The sequence below is a fragment of the Pelophylax lessonae genome (genome assembly GCF_965119305.1).
Source record: "Pelophylax lessonae genome assembly, chromosome: 13".
Lineage (NCBI taxonomy): Eukaryota > Metazoa > Chordata > Amphibia > Anura > Ranidae > Pelophylax > Pelophylax lessonae.
The window spans coordinates 13,665,524-13,679,390 of record NC_138780.1 but is presented as its reverse complement, the minus strand read 5'-3'; the positions used below and the strand labels follow the sequence as shown (position 1 = coordinate 13,679,390).

Here is a 13,867-nt window from a genome sequence, read left to right as displayed (position 1 = left end):
TGTCACTATCAACCGATATCATTTTTCTATTGCCGATACCGATATTTTGGTCATCGCATATCAGTATCGGCCGATATTGGCCGATATTTTCGTACATTAATAAAAAAAATTTGTGGAGGGATCTGGGGGTCTAAAAGACCCCAAACCCCTCCTCTGCACTTAAAAGCATTCAAAACGCCAAGTTCTTCTTTTAACTGAAGCCATGATGAAGGGGGAATTTTTTTTGACCCCCAAAACATGTTGGCTGTTTTTTAGTATAAACTTATAAATTAGTTTGGACTCTCTTATCCTTTGGTCTTGTGCTCCTTTTATAAGTGTACTTTTTTCTGGTAACCTGCTTGGGTACCTACTGTAGGGTAACTTTGTCTTGTGTGATAGCCTAACCTAAGCCAATGATTTCAATGTTTTTTGTCTTATCGCTATTTTTTTATGAGCTTGTATCAAAGCCCCAGTGCCTCTTGGATGCTTTTTTCTTTATCACAGAAGAATGGTGTTATCAACAGAGCCAGAGTTCAGCAACAATGGCAGCCCAGTCCTCCTCTTCCACCTGCCAGACCAGGAGAAGATGGGAGTAGAGCCGCATCTATCCTGAACCCCAAGCCAGGACTCTCCCATAACCCGTATCAACAGAGCCAGAGTTCAGCAACAATGGCAGCCCAGTCCTCCTCTTCCACCTGCCAGACCAGGAGAAGATTGAGTATACCAGCATCGATCCTGAACCCCAAGCCAGGACTCTCCCATAACCCGTATCAACAGAGCCAGAGTTCGGCAACAATGGCAGCCCAGTCCTCCTCTTCCACCTGCCAGACCAGGAGAAGATGGAGTATACCCGCATCTATCCTGAACCCCAAGCCAGGACTCTCCCATAACCCGTATAACAGCCACTTTTGTTGAGTATGCCAGCAATATCCCAGGCCACACATTTCGGGGGAAAGGTCTCCTTTTCTCAAGTCTGATGGTACAAGGTTTCCCTATACCCTGTATATATAATAACATTTTTAGAACAAGTAATAAACTGATTGACCTTATAAAATGTGCCCTCTTGGTCATAAAAGTTCTCTTGTATGCTAGGCACCTTTTTTTCTTAGACTGATAAGTACCTTGAATGTTACATAGATACATAGAGGTTGAAAAAAGACACCAGTCCATCCAGTTCAACCTATGATGTGTGTGTGTGTGTGTGTTTATGTCAATAGTACATTGTATACCCCTGTATGTTGTGGTCGTTAGGGTGCCCATCTAATAGTTTTTTTTTAAACTACCAATGTTCCTCGCTGATACCACTGCTTGTGGAAGAGAATTCCACATCCTTACTGCTCTGATAGGAATAGAACCCTTTACACAGTTTAAGGTTAAACCGCATCTCTATTTAGCGAACAGCCATGAATTATTTTATATTCCCTTTCACTGAATAGTTTGTTTCCTTTGCTTTGGTCAGCAGTACGATATTTGTACATTGATATCATATCCCCTCTCAAGCGTCTCTTCTCCAGAGAGAATACGTTCAATGCTTGCAGTCTTTCCTCATAGCTCCAGTCCAGCCCCTTTATTAGCTTTGTTGCCCTTCTCAGGACTCTCTCCAGTTCCAGCAATTCCTTCCTGAGGACCGGTGCCCAGAACTGGATGGCATACTCCAGATGCTGCTGGACCAGAATCTTGTAAAGTGGGAGAATTATGGTTTTATCTCTGGAGTGAATCCCCTTTTTAATACATGCCAATATATTGTTGGTGTTGCTAGCAGCAGCTTGACATTGCGTGCCATTGCTGAGCTTGTCGTCTACTAAGACCCCCAGGTCCTTTTCAATCTTGGATTTCCCCAAGGTTTCTCCCCCTAGTGAGTAACTTGCGTTCATATTTCTAGCACCCAAATGCATTACCTCTCATTTTTCAACATTAAACATCATTTGCCATGTAGATGCCCACCCCATTATTTTGTTCAGGTCATCTTGTAAGATTTCCACATCCTGCATAGAAGTTATTGCCCTGCTTAATTTAATATCGTCTGCAAATACGGAGATTGTGCTGTTTATCCCATCCTCTTGGTCGTTTATGAATAAATTAAATAGAATTGGTCCTAGGACAGATCCTTGGGGGGGACCCCACTTTCCACACCAAACCATTCCGAGTACTCCCCATTTATCACCACCCTTTGGACTTGCCCCTGCAGCCAGCTTTTAATGCAGGTACTCATCCTATGGTCCATACTTACGTACCTTAGTTTGTACAGTAAGCGTTTGTGGGGAACTGAGTCAAATGCCTTTGCAAAGTCCAGATACACCACAGGCATTAGATAGCAGATCACTTCTTCATAGAAGGTTAATAGATTGGTCTGGCAAGAGCGATTGTTCTTTCTCGCTCTCTCTCTAATTACGGTTTTGTTTTTTTAGGTGGAGACAAAGGGTTCTTTCACACAGGCGGACTGCTCAGATCCGCCTGTCCGTTTTTTTGGCGGATCTGAACGGTCCCCCCATGCATCCCTATGGGGCGTCGGATGTCAGCTGAGACATGTCCGTTGACATCGGATCCGTGAAATCTGGATGGATGGAAACCCTATTTTCCATCCCTCCAGCCGATGGAATCAGATGAGAACGGACCGACGGTCCGTTCCCATCTGATTTCCCCAAGAGATGCATGGGGAACTGACAGCTCTGTCTCCGCACACAGCGCGGAGACACAGCTGTCATCCTCCTGCTCAACGGGGGATCGATTTGCCGACGGACGGAGTGTGTGAAAGGGGCCTTACTCTGACTAAAGGGAATTAATAGTGTTTTATCACACATTTTCTTTATTAATTTAAAAAAAAAAAAAAATTTTTGATAAATATTTTTCCTCTTCCATTCAAACTTTCAAATATTGTTGTTGATTTATTTAAAGGCAAAAAGGGTGTTCGCTTTGTAAGGGTATTTTTAAAAGAGTTTAGTGAATGTGGTATAAAATACCTTTGGAAAGAATAACCAATTACACGCAAGGAAAATAAATCCGAAAACATATGTAGCCAGGTGCTGGACTACAGAAACACGGAGGAGGAGACATTGACCTCTTTACAATCAATCTTATCTTACCTTCTACTGCTATGTTGGATGCGGTGTTGCACTATACTCTCCAGTCAACAGGGGAAGCGCTATGGACTTTGATGCAGAACTCTGAGAACCATGGGAATTGAAGTCCAAGACATCAACCCTAGAATGGGACTCATGGTCCCTTTACATTCGTTTTCAGAAGACATTGAGATGGGGGGGGGGGGGGGCGGGGTTGGTGAAATAGCTTTCACTAGGCTGCTCAAAAACATCCTCCTCTTGGAAGAGTGGGAATCCATGTGAACACATGATCCTGTGTGCCTAAATCTCTGTGGCAGATCCAACCAGTGGAGACTACAGCTTGAGACCTGAGAGCAGTGACACAGGGGCTGCACTGCACAGGCCTTGGCGAATCCATCCATTTTGCCCTTACAGTAGGGAGACCTGATCATCTTCTCACTCTCCCCTTATTCATTTCAGATCAACGGAGACAAGGGACCCCTTTCCTACAGTGGGAGCCTACAGCTGCACCACAGGGACTGGTGAGAGGGCGCACTGCCCACTTTTTGCACACTGATAGAGACTTAGTTACTGGAAGCAGGATACTTAAAGTGTAAGATTAGGCAAAAACAAACTAATTGTGAACTTGTTCTCTGCCACTTTCTCAACCTAATCTATCTAACCCTGTAAAAAAATCTCTATACTTACCTATTCTGCAGCCAATTTGGTACTGTTCTAGCATCAGCTGTCAGCGGCGGCTTCAGTGTGTAGGCGGGTACAGAAGAGGCAGCCGACAATGGAAGCCCCATAGTAAGTCTATAGGTGACATAATTTCCCAGCCATTGTTGGTCCTCTCCTTCACACAGCTTCCGCTGCTGGAAACCGGACCGGACCAGCTGCAGAATAGTTAAGTACAGCGATTTTTGTCTTACAGGGTTAGATAGATTAGAATGTGGCAGAGAGCAGGTTTACAGTTTGTTAGTTTTTGCCTGAACTTACACTTTAATACTTAGCAACTACATTGCATGCTTTTTCACCAAGACTATTGTTAAGTGCACCAATGCTGCTTATGGGCCCCAACTATAGCCATCAAAATAACACAGTAAAAGCCATTCTACAAGCCCCAACTCATTAATTTAAAGGGTACCTCCATTCAGGGAGCCTAAACCTAGCATAGTCACCAGTAATGTGCTTTGGCAGTATAGTCCTCTGAACGCATTTATTTCAACCAGATTGCGGTCCATTGCTACACTGACAGGGATCAGTCTATGGTAATCTTGGTGCATAGTGTTCTCTTATCCTTACAGCTGACTATTGATCTTACTGTATGTTAAGTTGCAGCACTACCATTGCTAATCCACTTTAATGTCTTTATCATTGCCAATCATCTTGTGTAACAATATATTGAAACTTTCCTTTACTAGTCCATTTGGCGTTTCCTAACACAGCATCATTATTGTGGATATGATACTGCCTTCAATGGTTTATGTGATATTGCAAACTGTATTCATTTAACCTGGTGTGTCAGAGAGGCTGAGGTTGTTCTTGGAGTCGAGGCGCAAACCAGAGAGTCCAAATTACCAAGCTGCTTTTTCAGGGGTAGTGCTACACATATTTGCTTGCAAATAATTTGACGATGACAGTCAGAGCTTCACCTCATTCACTAAGCTCCAGGGCAAATTCCTTCGCAAAGTGAGCCATCCATTTGCTTTCGGTATATCAACCCCTATGTTGCTGTGTTGAAACGGCCATCTTATGTAAAGGCAGGGCCTTGCTTCCTCATGTCAGAGCTGCTCCTCTGATTGGTGATCTGATGACTGGTTGGGGAATACACAAAAAGCAGCAGGAGAGGTGGAGAAAGCCGAAAAAAGGAGCAGGGAAATCCTTGCACTGCAGCTCCTCAAGTACAGCTACCCCTCCAGGAGGGAAAACCGTGACATTACCAAATCTCCAGAAACTAGCAGTCAGAGGCAACAGTGCCTTAGATCTCACATTGTGGATATACAGCAGTAAGAAATAAGGATATAAGGACAATGGCAGTCTGCTAAGCTTCACCTTATTCACTAAGCTAAGGGAAAACAAGGTAATGAAGATAAGAAACAGTTTTTTTTTCAAACATTTTATTTGCATGTTCTTGAGGGGGGGAGGAACCAAAGGCGGCAATTATCAGCAGATTAAACTTAAGCTTTAAAACCACATACAAAATTATTTTTTCTAGTTTTGGATAGCCTAGGGAGGGTTTAGAGTGTCAGGTTTTCCACTACTCTATCCCAATCTAAATAAAAATATTGTTATACATAAATTTCAAATAATGACAAATAATTTCACTTGTTTCAGTTCCCCTCTAGTTGCAAATCACAGACATTTTTGTGGATTTCAGAGACTGATATAACCTCCATGTTGGCCAAGACAAAAAAGACGTCTGGTACATATGATTTGGTGGTGTGCGGTAGTTTCCATTGAGATTGGCCAATCCACAGGCATTGAACCACCAGCCGGATTTCACTAACTGACTGCAGCTCTTAAATCGCATGTCATCTACAACACATCGCGGATTGCAGCCATCATGGGGAGAATCCTCAGTGCTGAAAGCTCTGCCATACTGATTGGTTGAGGCTGAAGTTCCCTTGAATGCATCTCCTGCATGAAAAAAAAAAATGTTAGCATAGTTAGGCGTTTGGACAGTAATCATAATATTTCAGGACCTTGAATCTCAACTTAAATTTGAACTGCTTTGGCCATGTTTTTACCAATGGACATACAAACATATTGAAAAGAAGCTCTTTTATGATGGGTGATAGATGGTTTTAAAAAATACCTAAAAATAAAGATCAGCCATTTGCTACCACTGGCTAAAAACTCAACTAAAACATTTTCTCCACTAAGATCTTCCTCCTACTTCCTTCCAATTTTAGGTCATGGGGTGGGATTTTTGTTTGGGAAGTTCTCCTTCCGGTCTACCATTCGATAGCACTGCTTTCCCCATGCCGTGGCTTAACTCCAGTGGCAGAACATGGATGTTTTTAGCTTAATAAAGAACACGCGGGGGGAAGAGAAAATTTGAATTTGTTAGCATTAAAAAAAAAGTTATTCTTGCAGGATACCAGTGCCTCAAGCTCTAGGCCATGGTGTTCTGCAACTAAGTAGAACAGGGGTCTAGCCCATCATTGGTATCAGTGAAAGGAATAGTGTCCAATCATTGGTATCAGTGGAAGGAATAGTGCCCCATCATTGGCATAATTTGGAGGACTAGTGTCTCATTATTGATATCAGTGGAAGGAATAGTGTGCCATCATTGGTATTCGTGGTAGGAATAGAGCCCCATCATTGGTATCAGTGGGAGGAATAGTGTCCCATCATTGGTATAATTTGGAGGAATAGTGCCCCATCATTGGTATTAGTGTTAGGGATAGTGTCCCATCATTGGTATTAGTTGGAGAATTAGTGCTCCATCATTAGCATCAGTAGGAGGAATAGTTTCCCATTATTGGTATAATTTGGAGGAATAGTGTTCCATCATTGGCATCAGTGGGATGACTAGTGCTTCATCATTGGTATCAAGGGGAGGAATAGTCCCCAAACATTGGTATCATTTGGAGGAATAGTGTCCCATTATTAACATCAGTGGTAGGAATAGTGTCCCGTCATTGGAATTAGTGGTAGTAATAGTGTTCCATCATTGGTGTCAGTAGGAGGAATAGTGTCCAATCATTGGTATCAGTGGGAGGAAGAGTGTCCCATCATTGGTATCAGTGGGAGGAATAGTGTCCCAACATTGGTGTCAGTGGGAGGAATAGTGCCCCAACATTGGTGTCAGTGGGAGGAATAGTGCCCCAACATTGGTGTCAGTGGGAGGAATAGTGCCCCAACATTGGTATCAGTGGGAGGAATAGTGCCCCAACATTGGTGTCAGTGGGAGGAATAGTGCCCCAACATTGGTATCAGTGGGAGGAAGAGTGTCCCATCATTGGTGTCAGTGGGAGGAAGAGTGTCCCATCATTGGTGTCAGTGTGAGGAATAGTGCCCCAACATTGGTATCAGGGGAAGGAACAGTTTCCCATCATTGGTGTCAGTGTAAGAAATAGTGCCCCATCATTGGAATCAATGGGAGGAATAGTGCCCCATCATTGGTATCAGTGGGAGGAATAATGCCTTGTATCAGTCGGACAAGTTTGCCTCAGGGGCCAGCTAAAGGCAAGCAAATTGCCACAGTTTGGAGACCACTGGCCTTGAGCATGTCTCTCAATTTCTGCTTCATATAAGTCTATGAGAATTCTTCAACACTTTAAGATGTGCTAAAGATGCCCCAAATTGTGGTTTCAGATCGAAACTTGTTCCCAGCAAATTAAGGGCTGCTTTTAATGCTTTCAAACAAGTTAATTAGGGTAGAGTTTTTGACTTTATCTTCAACATTACATGTAGAAGCCTGTTGAATGTACAAATGATTATCAAAAATGTTTTCCAAAACGTTTTCTGCTATTATTCTACTTGTTTGCTCATTAAAAATGCACTTTGGTGTCCCCATTACAGGGGTTCACCATGTCTTGGTAACCATTGTGACTGATTTTGAAGGGGGTGGGAAATCCCAGAACACAAGAAGAATAGAGGGGAAATCTTCCAATGGAAAAACTTGTTCCCTTACATTATAATTATATTCCATCACTTTCTGTTGTGTGAAAGTTTTTAAAAAGTTGATTACTGCGCTGGACTGACCTATTCAATAGAGGGTCTGTGAGTGGGTGATAAGAGGGGGCTGCTTGGGTAAATTTTCTCCCAATCAACCTGGCCCGACTGAATGAAAATTTAGCGATGGACCCTTTTAGAGGGTCTGGGCTGCTACCTTAATGGCCATACGGCCTAGTGGTCATTTCCAAAGTTTCTAGTAGTGGTAGGTTAAAGGAAAGCCCAATGTCAAAAATAAGAATCCAACTTGGATCAAAAGATCGTCGTTTTAATGATAGTAACAGAACACGTTAAAGCCACTTTAACATGTTATGTCGAAGAGACAGAAGGTGTAAGGACATCTTCTCAATGGAACACAGATGACATAAAACTGGCAAGGGATTTACCGCTACCCTGTTCTTAAAAAAATGGCTTTAGATATCATTTAAGCTTTTATGTTTTTATCCCAAGTCAATACGTTCAGTTGCTATTTTTTTATGACTTTTTTTTCCTACTTCAATTAGATTTTTCCCTAAATACTTCTGAAAGAAGGAAACTTAAACCTTGGGCTCGTACCGGCTGTGCCTGAGAATTTTCCTACTGTTAGCGGATAGAATGTAGAGTTGGAGCCAATGTTGAAGGTGCCATATTGTGCGTAGGCGGTGGCATTGGAAAAGTCTTGCAGGTTAATACGTAGTTTACATTTTCTGTTCTTCTGATTAGTCAGGATGTTCATATTTTTCAGTCCCAACCAATGCTCACCTATGTGCATAAAAAAATAAAAAATAAAATACTAACTCTACTTTACAATATCAAACCAAAAAAAAAAAAAAAAAAAAAAAAAAAAAAAAAAAAAAAAAAAAGAGATTACAAACATTCTCCAACAGCATAACAGTCATGAAAGGCTAGAACCCATATCAGTGTTTTATTGCTGTCTATGCTCCTGTTATAGATTTTTCCCCATTTCCTACGACCATGACAGTAAGTGGGAGAAATCTCTCTAGCATGGCCTTTAATAGAAGTTAAAGCCCAACAGGAATTCTAATACTTTCCCATCAAGAGAAGCCGGGGAACCTTTGTCCTGGGTGGGAAAACCCGACCAACTAGCCAACAAACCAACTAGCCTTTTCATTGTAGGGACAGACTTCTGTAGAAGAAAGTCTACCACACAGAGCGTGCCATGGTGCCCGCACTGATTGGTGGGCATGGTAGAATTTGGGTGTCCTTAAAGGACATGGTTTTATTGGCAGACAGCCTTGCATATTGTTTCAGCATTGGCTTTCTCTTGCAGCTCTCAGCATTCATGTACATAACATCTCGGGGCCTCAGAGGATTTCTGTGCTGGAAGATTTCCCTCAGAAGGATGTTGTGCTTCAAGTCTGAATGGGGAGCAGGTAGTTGTATTATGCCCACTTTATGTCTCTTTGGATTAAGCCCAAATTAATGTCTGAATGGTGAAGTATATACAGCTGGGGCCACCAGCTCAACATATCTTCTTAGTACTGGCCCAGGAGGTAAATGTTCCCCAGCCCAATCTATCAAAAACAAGCAATAAGGTTTTAGCTGCATTCAATTTAATAGTAAAATATACAGACAGCACAGTTGACTGCTTACCGCTGACATTTCCAAATCCTTGTTCATAGCTGCTCCATAGTCCGTTGAAATTCACTCCATTTAACCCATTACGAAACTGTATAAGAGTCCAACCTCCGCTCTGTGTCATTTCACAGTAAACCTGCAGGGGGAGCAGAAAGCATTCTATCGTAATGGGGTTATAAACCAGCTCATAGAGTATGGAAAGTTTGAAAAAATATAAAATTTATATAATACACTGTATATAATGCCAACATGTACTGTGACATACTGAAGCAGAGCATTATCGCCTCTCTTCGGAGACTGGGCCACAGGGCAGTATTCCAACATGATAACAACCCAAAACACACCTCCAAGAAGACCACTGCCTTGCTAAAGAAGCTGAGGGTAAAGGTGATGGATTGGCCAAGCATGTCTCTAGATCTAAACCCTATTGAGAATCCTCAAACAGAAGGTGGAGGAGCGCAAGGTCTCTAACATCCACCAGCTCTGTGATGTCATCATGGAGGAGTGGAAGAGGACTCCAGTGCCAACCTGTGAAGCTCTGGTGAACTCCATGCCCAAGAGGGTTAAGGCAGTGCTGGAAAATAATGGTGGCCACACAAAATATTGACACTTTTGACACAATTTGGACATTTCCAGAAGCTTCCTTCTGGGATGACAGCCATGCAGACCAATTTGATGCAGTGTGCAGCATATGGTCTGAGCACTGACAGGCTGATCTCCCATCCCTTCAACCTCTGCAGCAATGCTGGCAGCACTCATACGTCTTTTTCTCAAAGACAACCTCTGGATAGGACGCTGAGCATGTGCACTCAACTTCTTTGTTCGACCATGGCAAGGGCTGTTCTGAGTGGAACCTGTCCTGTTAAACAGCTGTATGGTCTTGGCCACCGTGCTGCAGCTCAGTTTCAGGGTCTTCGCAATCTTCTTATAGCCTAGGCCATCTTTATGTAGCGCAACAATTCTTTTTTTTCAGATCCTCAGAGAGTTCTTTGCCATGAGGTGCCATGTTGAACTTCCAGTGACCAGTATGAGAGAGTGAGAGCGATAACACCAAATTTAACACACCTGCACCCCCATTCACACCTGAGACCTTGTAACACTAATGAGTCACATGACACCGGGGAGGGAAAATGGCTAATGGGACCCAATTCGGACATTGTCACTTAGGGGTGTACTCACTTTTGTTGCCAGCGGTTTAGACATTAATGGCTGTGTATTGAGTTATTTTGAGGGGACAGCAAATTTACACTGTTATACAAGCTATACACTCACTACTTTACATTGTAGCTAAGTGTCATTTCTTCAGTGTTGACACATGAAAAGGTAGAATAAAATATTTACAAAAATGTGAGGGGTGTACTCACTTTTGTGAGATATATATTATGTATGTATATAATTATCTATCTATCTATCTATCTATCTATCTATATATATATATACACACACACATACATATACATACACACACACTCCTCTTTCTTGATCCCAGTGGTCTCTCTTGCCCTATATCTCCTTTACTTTCCTCCATCCATACATTTCTTTTGGAAACCAAAAGAGGTTTGGTTGTTACCTGAAAAGAGGCATTAGCTCCACCTGGTTTAATTAGATAGACTCCACTAGCTGCATTTTTATTTTTCCGCCATATCTCGGAGCAATCACGTCCTACAAAACAAGGTAAAATGTTAATTATAACCATAGTTGTATTTCAGCTACAAACCAACTAAAATCTTAATTGCTGACTAAAAAAAAAAAAAAAAAATGTAGCACCATCAATCAACCTAATAAAATGTGTCCCCGATCCTCTATTTCAGCCTTTCTCAACCCTTTTAACACAGAGGAACCCTTGAAATAAATTTTGACTAAAAATCTACAACTCATGACACATTAGTGTGACAGTCAGTGGGAAGAACGTTCCTTACTCTTGTCATTATTACATAGTTAGTCAGGTTGAAAAAAGACAAGTCCATCCGGCTCAACCAATTAAAAAAAAAAAAAAAATGAACAGTAATGAAAACCCAACCATACAATCCCATATACACAATCCTATACCCGCAGTTGATCCAGAGGAAGGTGAAAAAACCCCAGCAAAGTATGATCCAATTTGCTACAGCAGGGGGAAAAATTCCTTCCTGATCCCCAAAGAGGCAATCGGATATTCCCTGGATCAACTTTACCTATAAATATTAGTACCCAGTTACATTATGTACACCTAGGAAAGGACTTTTTTAAAGCTAGTGAGCTGACCAGAATCACCTCTGGAGGGAGTCTATTCCACATCTTCACAGCTCTTACGGTGAAGAAACATTTCCATATTTGGATACAAAATCTGTTTTCCTCTAGACGTAAAGAGTGCCCCCTTGTCCTCTGTGATGACCTTAAAGTGAACAACTCAACATCAAGTTCACTATATGGACCCCTTATGTTATTATCACTGGGAAGAATAACCCCCTTACAGATATCTAAAAGGAACAATGGCGTCATTGGGAACTTATGTGAGAGGCAGAAATTGCCCATTTCTCAAGGAAACCCCTGGCAACCTCAGGAGGAACCCTGGTTGAGAAACCCTGCACCATTCTTTTCATAAACAAATGGTCATGATTATTCTTTTTCGGGAAACTAATTTTTGCTTCTATTATTTACCCATTTTCCATAATAAGAATTACCCTACATGGATTCAAGGTACCTTAATCACGTTACATAATGGAATAATTTCCATTCCGTTCCAATTTCCAAGTTGAATCTTAAATCAACTTTTTAATAAAATACTCCACATATAATATATAAAATTGCTGACTAAAAAAAAAAAAAAAAAAAAAAAAAAATTTAGGTAGCAGCATCAATCAACCTAATAAAATTCTCTTCATAAACAAATGGTGAGGATGGCCATGGGGTATCTATAGCACTGTATAAATCTCTCCCCCATCAAATTAAAGACCAAAAAACTGGAGGGTCACTATCTGTTCCTGAATAGCTTGCTTGGTGTTAAAACCTTCACAACCGTCAATGTATACTTACCCAACTACAGCCAATGCTCTTACTGGTTTCCGTATCCTGATGGATTTAATGGACTTTGCAAACAGGGTCATTAACTGGGGGCAAATGACATTTTATGCTTAACCCAGACCGAGATACAACCACATCCAGGGGATCCCAAATCAAGGCCCAACTTGATAGGTTCAAACGTTTCCTGTTACAACATCAACTGGGCGATCATAGCAAGAAGGACTATTCCTTCTAGTCACCCGCTCATAACACATACCATAGGCTGGACTTCTTTGTCATAAGTCAATACACATTGACTCTCTCTCCCCCACCCGAAGAGGCCAATCAATTTGGTCAGACCATGCCCAGGTGTTCCTTTTATTACCCTACCAGAACTTCATTAAGAATCATGGTCCTGGATGATAAATTATAAAATCTTATATGATAAACCCTCGCAGATACCATTTAAACAATATCAGAATTTTCATTAGATGACGCGATTGATCCGAACGCCCCCCCCCCCCCCCCCTCTACTCAATGGGAAGCTTTAAAATGTGAACTTTATCAAACATTACAAATGTCTAAAAAAAAAAAAAATTACCACATGACCACATTTTTGCAGTCCATCGTGGATTTGAAAACTATACATAAAAATAAAAATCCCCCTCCCCAGAAATCTTAATCACCATATCGAAATAATCACATACTGGGTGACTAAAGATTTTAACTTACCTTTAACTACTTGACTCTTTGGAAACAAAACAAAAAAAAAAAAAAAAAGAAAAAATTATTAAACATTCTTATTCTGTTATAATAAAGCCTAAAATGTTTGCAATGTGCTAGGATTCCGGAAATATTCAACATTTAAATAAAATACTATCAATAAAGAATACCTGAAAAAAATACCACAATACATAATAATATAAAATGTAATATTATTAAAGAGTAACTGCTTAAAACGACTATTAAATATTTTATATGTTTTAATGAATGTTTTTACATTTTTGACTCTGGAATAAAAGTAAAAAAACATTTTACCCATATAAGAAAGTTGAAAGATCCAAAGAAGGAACGAGTAAACGAATAAAGTCTTAAGATCCCTTCTATCCACTTCTCAGTTCCTGCTCCACAGCCCCAGCTAGATATTGACTACCCATGATTTGACGTGTATATTATCATCTGCATATGCGAGACTATTTTATAGTTCTGTTTCATTCTCTGTAAAATCTCTGTTATTGTATCTGAGATGCTGTTCATGAAACCAATAAATATTCAATATTGGAAAAGAAAAAAAAAAGAAAAGAAGAAGAAAGTTGAACGAGACTTTACAAACCTGTGATTGAATTCCTTGAAAACACAAAGTTATTACTAAAATGCAGCCGAATAGTCTGTAGTCTGCCATACTTTTGCCCTGAAAAAAATAGAATGAAAAAAAAAAAAAAAGAAGGAAGGAGGAAAAAGGAAAAAAAGGAAGAAGAAGGAAAAAAAGGAAGAAGGAAAAAAAAGGAAGAAGAAGGAAAAAAAGGAAGAAGAAGGAAAAAAAGGAAGAAGGAAAAAGGAAAAAAGGAAGAATACATAAACTGATGGAGCTTTATAAATCCTAATAA

At 40.8% G+C, this 13,867-nt stretch overlaps 1 pseudogene across 1 annotated transcript; it reads right to left on the bottom strand.

The window, feature by feature from the left end:
* Window positions 1-5,361: 5,361 nt before the first annotated feature.
* LOC309543453 (fibrinogen-like protein 1) lies at window positions 5,362-13,662 on the bottom strand (annotated as a pseudogene). The gene is made up of 5 exons: window positions 13,590-13,662; window positions 10,849-10,940; window positions 9,294-9,414; window positions 8,256-8,441; window positions 5,362-5,657 (listed from the first exon to the last, which is right to left on the bottom strand). The product of its transcript is annotated as a fibrinogen-like protein 1 (transcript).
* Window positions 13,663-13,867: the final 205 nt, after the last annotated feature.